Genomic DNA, 16,271 nt, shown 5'->3' with positions numbered 1-16,271 from the left:
GAAGAATATAAAGTAAAACTCCATCAAGTCCATCCTGCCGATAAAGGGAACTGGTATTTACAATTTTTTTTATTGTGTCGATGCTTTTTTACAAAATCAGTTTTACTGTTAACTTTTATCCTTGTAAATTATTCAAATTGTATTTAGAATTTGGCATAAATTTTTTTACATTGATAACATTTCCCCCCCCACCCCCCCGAGTTAATTTTTTTCACCAAAATTAGTCCTTATCATAACTACAAAATATTCATTCATTTATGGTACTTATACCCTGCAAAGGTTTTATCTCCTACTAAAATCTTAATGTATTATTCTCTAAAAATAAAGCAAAGATACAAGATCACAAGCTAACTAATAGGTAAAGGCAGTTCATTCATATTTGTTGACCGAGATAATACATGGTCATGATAATACATACATGACAATAATTAGTCACTGTTAATTGCTGGACTGGGGCAGCAGAGGGCCACTTATATAATAGTATAAAGTACATGCTCTTGAAAGAACTGAAGAAGAAAAAAAAATTACGGCATCCTAAGTGTTCAAGGCAGATGCTAAAAGGGTTTTTTATGTCCTTTGCATTGTCCTTTGCTTAATGTCACCACTTCAAAACCCGCACAGCCAGCAGTTTTTACTTTTCATCAGTTCTTTACTAGAAATGCAGAGCCACTGTTTGACAGTGTTTCAGTTTGGCACAACCCTACCTGATAGTCACGTGGTAAAGTCGCATACGATGTGGGTAGTCTTCCCCTGAGCAGCAGAGCCTTTGCTCGGTACCAGGGTGGTCTGACCCTTCTTACACCTTTTATCCTTTCCAAGCAGGAGCAGCTTCAGGCAAGCTCTTGCAGTATTCACATTGCATTTTCTTTAGGAAAATGTAATTCCACAATAAAGTAGATGAACAGGAGGACTCAAACATATGCGAGATATGTTTGGGGGTGTGACTGGCTTGATTGATATGCCTGCTCTGGAATAATTGACAATCTGTTTGAACAAGGCAGGAAGGGTCATTTACCGATTAACTTGAGTGGCATGCACATTGTATCGATTCAGTTGTCATATAATTACTTAATTTTTTTTTGTCATTTGTTGGTGCAGTAAGCAATACATTTTCCACAGACAGCTTTTCTGTTTGTAGCTTGCTTTAATCTGTTTTCTGGCTTGTTATTTGTACTAAAAGAAGGGATTTCAATATTCAGTTATTTTTGGTAAGTAAATATTACTTGTTTATTTTGGTAATGTTTGATCATTTTAGTGCACAAATAGAATGTGTACAATACACCTTGCCTGCTAGTTAACATAACAATCATGATGTACGTGTGATTTATGAACACGATTCAAGTGTCACTACCCTGCTTTACCCCACTTCCCATATTTGGAAGGTCCTGGCTCCAGCCAGAACAGATTTCATTGCACATAAAGCCATTTTTTTAGGCTTTAATTTGGCTCAGAAGTAAACCATTGCATGTCATCATCGCTCCCAACATCCATATTTACATACAGCATTTTTCTCAATCCCAAAGAAGGTGGTAGGAAAGGTCCTTCACTGTTAGGTCATTTAGTTGCTATGCAAGACTCCTTCCTTGCATTTAATGTACACAATGGCACATTGTGACCAGGCAGAACATTATCCCCACCTACTGCTGTGTTATAGAGTCCTTATATTCTAGGTCAGGGCTATTCAACCTCCCCTCCAAACCCATGGGCCGGATATGACCTGTTTGTTATTTTCTATGACCTGCAAGAATATTCCCGTATACTGTTTTACGGTTTTCACCTTTAACAAATATGGATATAGAGCTGCTATGAGCACCATATGTCTGCATGGAATTGTTTTCGTATTATTATAAAACAGGCCAATACTATTTTACAATGTTCATCTTATATTTTGCAGTCTGAAATTGATACCATGAAAGGGATGCACGTGATTAGCCCCCAGTGATCTTCCTATCCAGCCATCTTGCTAGTGAGTTTGAATAACCCTGTTCTAAGTGTGCATCACCACACAGGATTGTGGGTGCTTTAAGTAAGTATCCTGAGGATATACCTAATACATCATAAAAAAATGTCTAAATAAAGGCAGATGTCCAAGTATATTTAGCAATCAATTTCAGCAATTTATTTTTTAACCCGTTCGAGGGAAAAACGCTTTCAATGTGGGTGGACAACCTTCTGTCACTCCCTTCACCCATGTCTGCAGCAGAGGTTGGGCTCCGCCCTAACTGAACCACAGAGATCAAAGGACAGAAACTGCGACCTGCAACGTGCCTGCAACACGCAGCAGACTAGGTGCTCATAAATTAGGTAAATAATATAAATACAATATTTTTGGCTGGACCGCAACAGCTTGGACAGAGCTATAGAGCAAGTGTCTGTTACTGAGTGAGTGAGAATTCAAAGCTACACGTAGTAAGCTGAACACCGCAACTTATCAATTCCTACTTATCAGTTTCACACACACTAGGTTTTGACTTGGACATGTGTTTCTTTCAGGAGGGGCAGTGGGTCCCAATCAAAAGGGGAAGTTAGTTGAATCTGAATATCCCTGTACACATTAACGAGTGGCCATTGAGATTGATATGACATAAACCCAAAACAAGAACAGTTTTTAGTCTACAATTGTTATATCTATTACAGCACAATTTCCAAAAAGATTGGGACGTTGTGTAAAATGTAAAGAAAAACAAAATGCAATGATTTGCAAATCACATCAACCCATATCTAATTAAAAATAGACCAAAGACAAGATATCAAAAGTTGAAATATCATTGTTATATGAAAACTATATGCTCATTTTGAATTTGATGCCAGCAACACGTCTCAAAATAGTTTGGACGGGGGCAAAAAAGGACTGGAAAAGTTGTCTAAAGCTAAAAATTTAAAAAAAAAAACACCTGGTGGAACATCAACAGATCAGTAACATGATTGGGTATAAAAAGAGTATTCCAGAGAGGCAGAGTCTCTCAGCAGTGAAGTTGGGGAAAGTCTCCACCACTCTGCGAAAGACTGCATGGGAAAATAGTCCAACAATTTAAGGGCGATGTTCCTCAATGTAAAATTGCAAGGAATTTGGGGATTGCATCATCAACGGTACATAATATCATAAAAAGATTCAGAGAATGTGGAAAAATTGCACTCTGTATGCAAAAGACAAGGTTAAAAACAAATATCGGATGGCTTTGGGCCCTCAGGCAGCACTGCTTTAAAAACAGATACAATTGTCAGGAAATCACTGTCTGGGCTAAGAAACACTTCCTAAAGCCATTATCTGTGATCACAGTTCATCACTGTATCCACAAATGCAGGTTAAAACTTTATCATGCAAAGAACAAACCATATGCTCCAGAAACACCACTGCATTCTCTCTCATTTACAATGGTCTGAGGTAAATTAAAAAAAACTGTCCTGTGGTCTGACAAATCAAAATTGTAACTTTTTTTTTTTTTTTTAAATCATAGATGCTGCATCCTCCGGGCTAAAGAACAGAGGGAGCACTTAGCTTGTTATAGGGGCTCAGTTAAAGAGCCAGCATCCATGGTGGTATAGGGCACATGGCATGGGTAGCTTGCACAACTGGATAGGCACCATTAATGCTGAATGATATATACAGGTTTTGGAGCAGCAAATTCTGCCATGCAGACAAAGTCTTTTTCCCAGAAGGCCTAGCTTATTTCAGAAAAATAATGCCAAACTGCATTCTGCACGTATTACAACAGCATGACTCAGTAGTAGAAGAGTCTGGGTGTTAAACTGGCCTGCCTGCGGCCCAGAACTGTCTCCCATTTATAAAATTTGGCGTGTCATGAAATGAAAAATACGACAAAGGAGACCCTGAACTTTTGAGCAGTTGAAATCCTATATCAGACAAGAATAGAACACATGTCACTTTAAAATCTCCAGCAACTGGTCTCCTCAGTTCCTAAATGTGTTGTTAAAAGAGTGTCATTAAAAGAAGAGGTGATGCAAAACACTGGTAAAAATGCCCGTGTCCCAACTTTTTGAGACGTGTTGCTGGCATCAAATTCAAAATAAGCATATATTTTTCATAAAACAATAACATTTCTCTGTTTCAATGTTTGATATGTTATCTTTGGTCTATTTGCAATTAAATACGGGTTTACATGATTTGCAAAATCATTGCATTCTGTTTTTATTTACATTTTAAACAGTGTCCCAACTTTTTGGAAACGTTTTTTTTTTGGCATTGTTATTGTAATTATTATCATATAAATATCTATTGTGTCAGCAAATCAAACTAAAAATGTTCTCCAAAGATTTTCGGACATGTAAGACCATGAGTGAGACAATATCTGTGGCTGTATTGTATTAAACACATTATATGATTCTGAGCTTACGTCACTCTCAATCTAGAACTTACATTTGCTCTTTACTGTAACTCAAGACATTAACACTGCAGTATAATTAAACTTTGATCAACAGCCACTATCCAACTTGTTGCAACTTATAGTTACTGAGCTCACTGCATATCAACTGCACCAGTTGCCATTTTGAATCTCTCCTCTGTTTCTTAAGTATGAGAAAAGAACCCTTAAAATACCATTGTGATTTCAAGGCTATCTAAGTCTGAGCTGGGACATATAACATTATTAGAGAAAAGCTAATTTACAAAGTTAGAAGTGCAAAGTTAAAAAAAAAAATGTGGACATTTACCTAGCAGGATTTAAAAAACATACACGTGTTGTATTATTCAATGTATCCCTTTACCCCCACCACACTAGAAATTTCAAACGAGTGCTTTAAAGCAAAACACAGCTCAAATCCACAAAAATATATTCAAATAGGCCTATATTGATTTTTCTTATTTTTTTAGACCATTTAAGGAACTTAAAAATAGAACGTGCAGCAACATTCATGGAGTATATAAACTGATAAAGAGCTGACAGAGCACCAGGGGTGGGGCAATGACTGAAAAAACAAAGATAGCAGTTAAACATGATTGAGAAGAGGGACATTTCATCGCTGAGCAAATGAGAACGAAAGAGGTTGCGTCACTAACAGACGCTGACGTCATTGTATTTGTTAATAATAGGCACCTCGATGCGGCTGATCAGCTCCGTCTTCCCAAAGGCCGCACCATGCACACAAAGAGCTGGAACAGCCAGCGCCATTCGCCCACATCACCCCTTTCCTCTGCAGTCTCCTCCGCCTCGTCTGAGCGGAGGAGCTGCAGTGTGGATGCTGCTGCCATATAGCAACACCATCCATCACAAGCAAAGACACCCCCACTCACACTCTTGCACCCCGGGACACATCCTCCTCGTCTGGCCTTTTTTTGACAGCATCCCTTAAACCTACCTTTCAGATGAAAATTCGCTCGGGCATTAATCCATGATCAGCACGCTGTTAATGCTGCCTCTCGATAACGTTCCTTCCAACGTTGCGGCGCAGAATGGGCGAAATAAATAAATATTATGAGGCAGTCCTGCGTTCTATCGGTAAGCAAGAGATGCGCCTACCAAGCCCATAGACACAAGAAGAATACGCGGGTCTGAAATCTGAATCAGTCAAACATGGGCAAGAAGCGATATACGGCACCCTGCTTCAAACCAGGTAAATCATTTAAAACGCAAAACAGCTTCTCTGTTGTGTTTTCGAACGCCTAGTCCTCCATAACAGAGTGGCCCTCTCTGTCTCGTAATTTCTCCTCCACACACATGCACACACGCAGAGCCGAGCAGCTCTGTCTCATTTAAAGAGATACGCCAGGGCAGCTGGAGCAACGCTGTGCATAGAGCCACTGGGTCTGCTTCTTATGTAACCTGAACAGCGCCTTCTGCTTGTTCTACAGTCCAGAAACACTCAAACCTAAATTTGACTCCTGACAATTGCTTTACCTGGATACACGTGTGTGTGTGTGTGTGTGTGCAAGTAAACCTGCAATTGACCAGTGGTAATCTTCAAGGGGCATATATCAAATTTAAGACCCCTCTTCTGACAAACTGTCAATTTCTTTTGATTGAATCAGGTATGAAAGCAAGAGTGAAAATAATTGACAACTATTTAGGACTCCCATTGTTAAGTACTGTGTGTCCTGTGCTCTCCCTCTTTCTCCACCCTCAGGTTCCATACAGGTGACTCCCATAATACTGCCTGCAGCTACCAGCTGAAACCCTTAATTGAAAGCGGCTGCTGTCAGTCTGCTGATTGGTGCCCCAGTGGATAAGAGGCTGGGGAAACCAGGCAGAAAATCCCAGTGGGCCAGCTTGCAGGTTACATTTTGTGTGCGTGTAGGTGTTTTGTGTGCCAGTGCGTTGGTAGGTGACCAGTTAGCTAGCTTGTGTATTGTGGTAGATTGAGCATTGCTGTAGTGTCACTTTTCCCCTTTTGGGAAAGTAGTTCTAAGTTTGTGCCTTATACGGTTGTTTGAGTTATTGTTAATACATCGCTTTTGTTTATTCTGCTTTTTCGCTTTTAGAGAGTAGTTTTAAGTTTCTGCCTTATATGGTTGTTTGATTTATTGCTAATAAATCCTTTTCATTTATTCATTTCTTGCTCGTGATCATTTTTTTCCTAGTTTATTTACATTGTTACTCCCCGCCTCCCCTAGACATTAGTCAGGGAATGTAACACCCATGCACAGTTAAACAAATTTCAAACTACTTGTTCTCTGAATTTCTGCCTCATAATGAGTGTATTTCAATCACTAACACAATGTAACGGCAGAGAATGGATAGGTATCCTCCATGCAAGGTACATGTCTGACATAAGTTGGTCACTTGGATGACTACTTTACATGTGTCACAGTGTAGCCCCATCAATTAAAAACATCATTGTTGCATCCACAACTGCAGGTTAAAACTATGCAAAGAAACCACAAACATGATCTGGAAACCTGCTGCCTTTTTTTTTTTTATTATTATTATTTTTTTTTTTATATTTTGCCAAATCACAACACAACAGGTTATTTCAGGGCACTTAACAGAGTAAAGTCTTCACAACAGAACTTTACAACACAATCGGGACCCAACAATTGCCACGCGAGTGGTTGGAAGGAAAGAAAACTCCCCATTAATAGGAAGAAAAGCCTCCGACAGTGGGAACAACAACTCCCTATTAACGGAAAGAAACCTCTAACATAATCAGGATCAGAGGTGGGCAGCCATGTACCTCAACCGGTTGGGGTGGTGGGAGAACAGAGATAAGCGATCCAAGACAATGAACTGTTGGTGGGGCCAGTGAACACAGAACATAGACGTACAGCTCCAGGGACAGGGATATCTGCAAAAGAAAGCACAGAAATTACGTGAAAGAGGGAAACTGCATGGAGAGGCAATAAAAAATTGGCAAAAACTGTGGGAGAGAGAGCGAGAAGTTAATAACATGTAATGGCACCATACAAGTGCAAGAGTGAAAAAGCAAGAGATCATTTTTCTTCTGTTTTAGCTTCTCTTCATTAGCTTACTGTTAAATCAAGAAAATAATTAAAAAATATCTTGCTGACTTACAAAGCTCTTCATTCCCAGGCTCCATCTTATCTCAGAGGTTTTATAGAACCATATCATCCTGACAGAGCACTTCACTCTCAGAATGCTGGCCTGTTTGTGGTTCCCAGAGTTTCCAAAAGTAGAATGGAAGGCAGAGCGTTCAGTTTTCAGGCTCCTCTCCTGTGGAACCAGCTCCCAGTTTGTGTTCAAGCGGCAGAAACCCTCTCTAGCTTTAAGATTAGACTCAAAACTTTCCTTTTTGATAAAGCTTATAGTTCGGGCTGGTTCAGATGGCCCTAAACAATCCCTTACTTATGCCGTTATAAGCCCAGGCTGCTGGGGGACCTCGTTATGCACTGAGGTTCTTTCCTCTCACTCTTTAACTCTCTGTACACTCATATCTCACCATTACATCTCATTAACTTCACTCTTTCACTCTCCCATAGTTTTTGCTTATTGTCTGTTGCCTCTCCATTCAGTTTCCTCGCTCGCGTAGTTTCTGTTCTTTATTTTGCAGATGTCCTGCCATGGAGCTGCATTGCTCTGCTCTGCGCTTGTCGTCTCCACCAACAGTTCTTCTCTTCTATCTCTATGCTGTCCTTTTCTCTCTATGCTCTCCTCTTACCCCAACCGGTCGAGGCAGATGGCCGCCCACCCCTGAGTCTGGTTCTGTCAGAGGTTTCTTCCTGTTAAGAGGGAGTTTTTCCTTCCCTCTGTTGGAGGTTTTTCTCCCTTAAAGAGGAGGTTTTTTTCCCTCCTAGCTTATGTGGGACTTGTTGAATTGTTGGGTTTCTCTGTATAATATTGTAAAGTCATGCTGTAAGGACTTTAATGTGTTAGGTGCCATGGAATAACCTGTTGTGATTTGGCACTATTTAAATAAAATTGAATTGAAACACTGGCATTGAAAAAATAAACTTTGGTTCAGGGTCACCCAAGCCAGCCCTAACTAGAACCTTAATCAAAAAGATATGTTTTAAGTCTAACCTTAAAGTTAGAGAGGGTGTCTTAACCCAAACTAGGGGGACTGAAGGATGAAGGCTCTGCCTACCGTTCTTCTTTTGGCAAATCTAGGAACCACAAGCAGGCCAGCAGTCTGAGTGAAGCACTCATTAGGACGATATGTTTCAATAAGCTCTGAGATTTGGTCCAAGCTCATTTAAAATGGACTGAGGCAAAGTGGAAAAACTGTCCTGTGGTCTGAACAATCAAAATTTGAAATTAATTTTAGAAATTATGGAGCAGAAAATGCTGCTACCCAGACAACTTCTTTTTCAGAGAAGTCCTTATTTATTTCAGCAAAACAATGCCAAACCGCTTTGTGCACATACTGTACAACCCCGTTTCCCCAAAACTTGGGAAGCTGTGTAAAATGTTAATAAAACAGAATGCAAGGATTTGCAAGTTATGTAAAACCACATTTAATTGCAAATCGACCAAAAACCGAGAAATGTTATCGTTTTATGAAACGCGTCTTAAAAAAGTTGGGAGGGGCATGTTTCCCACTATGCTGAAGCACCTCTTGTTTTGACAACACTTTGTAAATGTTTGGGAACTGAGGAGACAAGTGGCTGGAGTTTTTAAAGTTAAATGTCCCAATCTCGCCTGAGATACAACTTCAGCTGCTCTATAGTTCAGGGTGGTATTTTTCATTTCATGATGTGTCAAATGTTTTCAATGGGTGACAGGTCTGGACTGCAAGCAGGCCATTTTAGCGCCCGGACTCCTCGACTACACAGCCATGCTGTTATAATACAACCCCGCTTCCAATTTTTAATCGTAAATTCACAGGACAGTTTTCCACTTCGCCTCAATCCATCTTAAATGAGCTCAGGCCCAGAGAATGTGGCTGCCCTTCCGAATCATGGTTATATATGGTTTCTTTTTTGCATGGTAATTTCACCAGCATTTTTGTCACGCAGCAATGAAATGTGTTTTTTAGCTCAGACAATGATATTCTCTTCATAATTGTGTCTGTTTTCAAATGCAGTTCCGCATGATGGCCCAAAGATTATGGCCATCCAATGTTGGTTTTCAGCCCTGTCCAATGTGTACTAAGATTTCTCTGTATTCTGTGAATGTTTTTATATTATGTATCGTAGATGATGAAATCCCCAAATTCTTTGCAATTTTACATTGAGGAACATTATTCTTAAATTGTTTGCTCTATTTTCCTACGCATTCTTTAATAGAGTGTCAAATCTCCCCCCATCTTCACTGCTGAGAGACACAGCCTCTCTAGGATGCTCTTTTTATGCCCAATAATATTACTGGCTAGTTGCCAATCAACCTAATCAGTTGTAAGATAGCTCACCAGCTTTATATAGCTTTTCCAGTCTTTTTTTGCCCCTGTCCCAACCTTTTGAAATGTGGTGCTGCCATCAAATTCAAAATTGTCTTTGGTCTAGTTTCAGTTAAAGATGGGTTTGTTTGATTTGCAAATCATTGCATTCTGTTTTAATTAAAATTTTATACAGCATCCCAACTTCTTTGGAAGCGGGGTTGTATTACAACAGCATGGCTCTGTAGTCGAAGAGTCCGTGCACTAAACTGGCCTGCCTGCAGTCCAGACCTGTCTGTCTGTCACTCCAGCCACTGGTTTCCTCAGTTCCCAAACATTTACAGGGTATCGTTAAAAGCAGCGGTGATGCAACACAGTGGTATCCACAGTGTACTTCTTCAATGGAGCTCAAAGTAAAAAACTGGCCAAGAAAAAAGAAAAACATGTCTTCATGTGAATGCCTGCATCTTTCAAAATTACACCAAGCTTTGCTGGGATACCCATCTCAACAGGATGAATCTGCATTTGAAATACAAAAATGAGGAATGAATTAGCTTCACAGGCATTATCTGAGTAAACTTTACTTGTGTCAAGTCGTACAGACAATGTGGTAGTTAAGTAAATATTTCCTTGTACGAATAATAAAATGTGCTTATCAAAATGAGGATACATTTTTACAAATAAACACCAAATAACATATTAAACATTTTAAAGTAAAAAAAACTTAAATAATAATTTTTTGTAGAATTTAAACAAACAATTGAGGTAATAATTAGAGAGCCAATTTTTTTTATTATTATTATTCATTGCAGTATATAGGCTACTGTTTACTGTGATGCAACTGGCAGAAAAGTGTGAGTTTCTCGGTCTAAAAGGTCAGGAGAGCTAGAAGCAGGGAAAGATGCAATGGGACAGAATTCTTCCACACGCAATGACTCTTCACGTCCCACCAGTTTGGTCTGGGTGGAAATGGTGAAGCTCTGTGATAAGTTGGCACCTAAGAAGGTTCTTCGGAACTGTAACCCCCCAGTAAGCCAGGTAATGGAGGCCCCTCTAACAACTTTCAATAACCGTTTGACAGAGTATGCAAATTCTCTATCAATAGGCAGATGGCGGGGGCCTGGAGAGGCAATACAACAGGGTCTCTTGGGAAGACATGGGGTGAGTGAGGTGGAGGCACTCAGCCTGTGGGGTTAACCACTTTGGATATAGGGAGTGGGCCAAAAAAACTGAGGCATTTTTCTGGTAAAACAAGTGGCCGGGTTATCAGTGAATGATTGCTTCACCTAAGCCATAATGTTCCAGGTGATGATGCAGGTGGGGGGTAGAATTTTGTCTGCCTTGACAGGAGCCTGCTCTTGCAGGAACTGGTGGGAGTGAACACAGGGCTTGGTATTTTTAAAACCTGGTCATTGGAAAGAGTACATTGAAAATGATTAAAGAACAAGGCTCACAGGCAGTAAAGACCTTCAACTATAATTTTTTTTGTGGGCAGTAGAATCATAAATGGTTGTCTGCCCTTACCTACCAATGACTCCAATGCTTCTACTTGAGGTTTGGCTAGCAACTCCCAGTTGCCAATGCCATAACTTTGAGAAGAAGCCTGTCATGACGAGTGCCAACTGCCTGATTCACATCCAATTCAATATTTGAGTCATCTTAGTTCTTCATATGATGAACTGAATCAGAATTCTGCATTAAAAAGATATTGTTTAAATTATTTATGCAAGTGAGATTGAATATGTAGAATATCCAAAGCTGTCTGTGGGATTTTGGATAGGTCTGTTCATGTGCACTCTGCCCACTGAACCCATGGATACAGCTCTTTGCTTATTATGCCAAACTTAGACCTGATCTGAGCTGATCTGAACCATAAGGCGCAAGTTCACCTCAAAATTGCACTATAATGCATACAATTGCATTATCAGTGACACACTCCCTGCTGTGCCATTCTGCCCATGTCATTTGCCTTGCAAATCGGCACAAGTATGGAACAAAATACCACTGTCTAGATCTGCGCTCCGTTGCCGTTGAGCCGGGAAAGAAAATAGGGCCCAGATGATTAAACCATGAATAACAACAAAAACAAAAAAACTTAATCTACACAAAATGTTTGTTTTCAGAATGTTCTCCATTTTTTTACACAGCTGAAATATCAGATGTTCCTTTATTTTTAGGGATCACAAGCAAATCCGTTTAGGAATAACTACCTACCAGGAGTCTTGTTTTGGGGCACAACCTCAATAAGGAAGTGACGCAAAGGCTCACTGCCTGTTTTCCTGGGTTTTTTTTTCTGTAGCTTCCAGGCACAGCTGCTCTCTTGATTTCTCTCTCCATTTATTTATTTCTTTGTCACGCTCTTCGTCCAAAGAGGCATGGAGCTGGATAGCGCTCTATTTTTAGATTCCTACCCTCCCGTTCAGCCTCCCACCCCCTTTGGGACAAAGGGATACACCCACATAGGTGCTCACACCCACACATGCATGCACATACACATACACACACACTGAAACACAAATTAAGTTCATGCATTTACATGGTAAATAGATATACGGCATGCACACACAATCAAATGCAAGTTTTAAAATGGCAATTGAAAATTAAAGCTTAATGAAAGCCCAGAGACACATGGTGTAGTGCACATAGCATTCTATAGCATTAATATTGCAGGGCTTCTTAGTGGAGAAAGAGGAACACTCCCAGTAATGGACAGAAGGGGAGGGGCTTCCACCCTTTTCAGAGTTAAAGTCAACTTTATTGTCATTCCTTCTCAACACAAATGTGTTGCGTGAGGAACTAAACATAATTACTCCAGGATACTGTGCTATATTTAACACAGAAGACAATGAATACAGACAATACACTGTACAACGTTTGTATAAACACTTATTTATACACTTACCAACATCTATCTACGGTATATGAATTAACTGTTCAAGCACCAAGCACTAGACGGTGAAGGAAAGACAGTGAGGAAACTGACCAGTTGTTTGTCTACAGCAGTGGTTGCTGTTGTGCATATATCAGTCTTTAGCAGCATCAAACAGTGGTGATTAAAGTGTCCAACGCTTATAAAGTGAGTGAGATGGGGGGGCAGAGTATTTCAACAGACAGTTAAGTGTGAGTCCTTCAGACCGATGAGTTCAGCATTCTTACTGTCTGTGAGAAGAAATTGTTTAGTTGACTCTGGAAGACTTGGCCTGGATGCTCTGAAACCTTCTTCCACATGGGGGGAATGATGGGTGAGAGTGATCCTTCCTGATTCTGCAGACCTTCCTTCAACACCATAATGTGTAGATGTATTTGATGAGAGAAAAAGCTTGGCCCTGGTGATGCTCTTTACCACATGCTGCAGTACTATTCTGTCTGAAGGCTAGACAGTGTTGATGTAGGTTAGAATGCTGTCTAATAATCATAAACTTCATTTAACAACACTTTTTATAAACTAGTTTACAAAGTTCTTCACAAAAAAATGTAAATACAGACCACAATTACAAATCAAAATGAAAAAAGGGCAGTGCAATCAGAATTAAATAAATTGGAAAAAAGAAAATGAATAATATGATTACGAATAAATGAATAGTTAGAAATAAAAGCTTGGAAACAAAGAAGAAAAATAAACTGTGATTAAAAACTATTTTATACAAAATTTGTTTTTAAAAAAAGGACTACTGTCTGTCTTGCCTTCCCTAAAGAAAAGAATTTACAATTTTGAAACCCCATATAGCAAATACCCTATTGATCTCTGTCTCTCAAGCCTTGTCCTGGGGATAAGGAACAGCTAGTCAGCAGATTGCAAGCAGGGGTGTACGGTTTAAGAACCTCCAAAATGTAGATTGGGCAAGGCAGCTTATTGGTTTAAAAACATTGGTACTTCAAAATCAATTGTGGAATCCACAGCTCACCATGAGTTTAGAATAGGGAAAATAGCCCATATTTTTAAGGTATTGTAAGATGCCTATATGTGGAATTTTATACAATTTGGAGACGGTTAATAGATTTTCTTGGGCAGCAAATAATGAGTTACAGTTATCTAGATGGACAGAGACAAAAGGAAAAATCTTGGGTTGGCACAATAAGATAGACACCACAGAAGACTTTCAGGGTTCCCAAGTTAGTATGAGAGTAAAGATAAATTATAGTGTATAATACATTCCATATTGTTTAATTCTTTGGCTGATCTCATATCAGACTCATAAGATTAGCCAAGGAATCCATTAGTAACCTTTCAAATTTCAGTTTGAATGCATCATCTTCAAAAAAATCAAAGGTGTGGGCTGCTTTAACATGATTTATTAGCTGATAAAAAATATTCATATCCAGCACATCATGTTTTATATCATTTTTAACTGTCTTGCATTCTTTAAATTATAGCCTTGAATATAAAGATTCTAGAAGGCCAAAATTTCTACAAGTGGCTAACGGTAATTACAGGAGTATCTATATTCTATAGAATAAAATCATGAGTTATTATCATATCTAGCATCACATTTATGATTTTTTTTATTATTTTTTTTTTTTTTATCAGTGACAACCCTGCTTCCCCCCACACAAATATAAAGAAAAAAAAAACAGAATGGTTTGATTTGGAAATCATGTAAAGACATATACAATTTTGAAACAGAAATTTTAATTTTGAATTTAATGCCAACTTTACATTTAAAAAAGGTTGGGACAGGGGCAACAAAAGACTAGAAAAGTTGTGTAATGCCTAAAAAACTAGAAATACCACCAGCCGTTTTATGCCTCCACTATACCACTCAAATTTGAGTTTACATGGATATCTGTCCAAACCCATATAGATGTCGCTACAAAGAAACTATAAATTCAGAATTTTGGATGGCCCACACTGTTACGTGGTGAGGTGTTTTTCCAGGACCCAAATGCAAGCTCACAGACTCAAGGTTTTCAAGTTCCAAAAATACAGTCTTTATTGTCCAAAAAACAAACAAAAAACTACAAACCAAAAGGTGGCACCGAGCGTGTCCACTTTACGTCCAGTCGGGAGGGCAACTCAACCGACAGCTCCAGGGGGACACGGGTAACAGGGCAGCCGGCAGACCAGCGGAAGGGACGGCGTCAACAATCTTCCAAGCCGGGAGGGCAACTCCACCGACTGATGATTTTGACGGGGATATCCGCAGGAGACACAGAGGCCGGAGGAACGGGAACAGGTACAGGACTGACGGAGAGCTGACGGAGAGCTGACGGGGAGCAGACGGAAGACGGACGGAGAGCAGACAGAGGACGGACGGGTGGCTAAACAAAAATGCACCGACAACCAGAGTTGTGCAGGGGCAGGTTACATATAGTCTGGGGAGGTGATCAGGGAGATGCAGCACACCTGCAGGTGGTGATCAGGGGTGAGTGGCTGCATCTGCTGGGACTGGTGAGGGGCGTGGCCACGGGAGGTGAGTGGCATGGCCACAGACAAAGACAGGGGACACAGGAGGAGAGGTGATCGGGGGCAAAACTGAAGACAAAACTGAACTCCTGACACACACATACCTTAACCCTAACCCTAATGCTGTAAAATTCGGTTATAAGGACTTTAATGTGTTAAGTGCCATGAAATAACCCGTGTTTTAGATTTGTTGCTATATTCAATTCAATTCAATTCAACTTTATTTATATAACGCCAAATCACAACATAGGTTATTTCATGGCACTTAACACATTAAAGTCCTTACAGCAAGACTTTACAATATTATACAGAGAAACCCAACAATTCAACAATTCCCACATAAGCTAGGAGGGGAAAAAAACCTCCTCTTTAAGGGAGAAAAACCTCCAAAAGAGGGAAGGAAAAACTCCTTCTTAACAGGAAGAAACCTCCGACAGAACCAGGCACAGGGGTGGGCGGCCATCTGCCTCGACCGGTTGGGGTGAGAGGAGAGCATAGAGAGAAAAGGACAGCATAGAGATAGAAGAGAAGAACTGTTGGTGGAGACGACAAGTGCAGTGCCGAGACATGCATCTCCATGACGGTACATCTGCAAAAGAAAGAAGAGAAACTACGTGAGCGAGGGAACTGAATGGAGACAACAGACAGTAAGAAAAAGCTATGGGAGAGAAAAGGATGGTGAGGTATGAGTCAGTTAAAGAGTAGGAGGAAAGAAAAGAAGCTCAGCATGTAACGAAGTCCCCCAGCAGTGTCGGCCTATAACAGCATAACTCAGGGTTGGTTCAGGTCTACCTGAGCCAGCCCTAACTATAGGCTTTATCAAAAAGGAATGTTTTGAGTCTAATCTTAAAGCTAGAGAGGGTTTCTGCCCCTTGAACACAAACTGGGAGCTGGTTCTACAGGAGAGGAGCCTGAAAACGGAAGGCTCTGCCTCCCATTCTACTTCTGTAAACTCTAGGAACCACAAGTAGACCAGCGTACTGATATATATAAATAATATTGAATTTAATTGAACTGAACTTCAGTCCTAAACAGCACACATGATCTATACAACTACCACAATTTCTAGATGGACTCCCCAGGGTCAGAATCTGAACCAGAATACTTGATTGTCAATGTACAGGGTACAACAAAAGTGCTC

General features: G+C 40.0%; 1 protein-coding gene across 1 annotated transcript in view; it reads right to left on the bottom strand.

Moving 5' to 3' along the window:
• Nucleotides 1–5,695, bottom strand: part of fbxl16 (F-box and leucine-rich repeat protein 16) — a 45,698-nt gene extending 40,003 nt beyond the window's left edge. The window contains exon 1 of the mRNA XM_069149877.1: nucleotides 5,317–5,695. The gene's annotated coding sequence lies outside the window, so the exon portion shown is untranslated. The remainder of the gene's footprint in view (nucleotides 1–5,316) is intronic.
• Between the last annotated feature and the right edge of the window lie 10,576 nt (nucleotides 5,696–16,271).

This window comes from Embiotoca jacksoni, unplaced genomic scaffold (genome assembly GCF_022577435.1).
Source record: "Embiotoca jacksoni isolate LCO1_2020_lvr unplaced genomic scaffold, fEmbJac1.0.p SCAF_15, whole genome shotgun sequence".
Lineage (NCBI taxonomy): Eukaryota > Metazoa > Chordata > Actinopteri > Embiotocidae > Embiotoca > Embiotoca jacksoni.
Note: the sequence above shows the minus strand (reverse complement) of the source record. Positions and strands in the feature narration are given on the sequence as shown.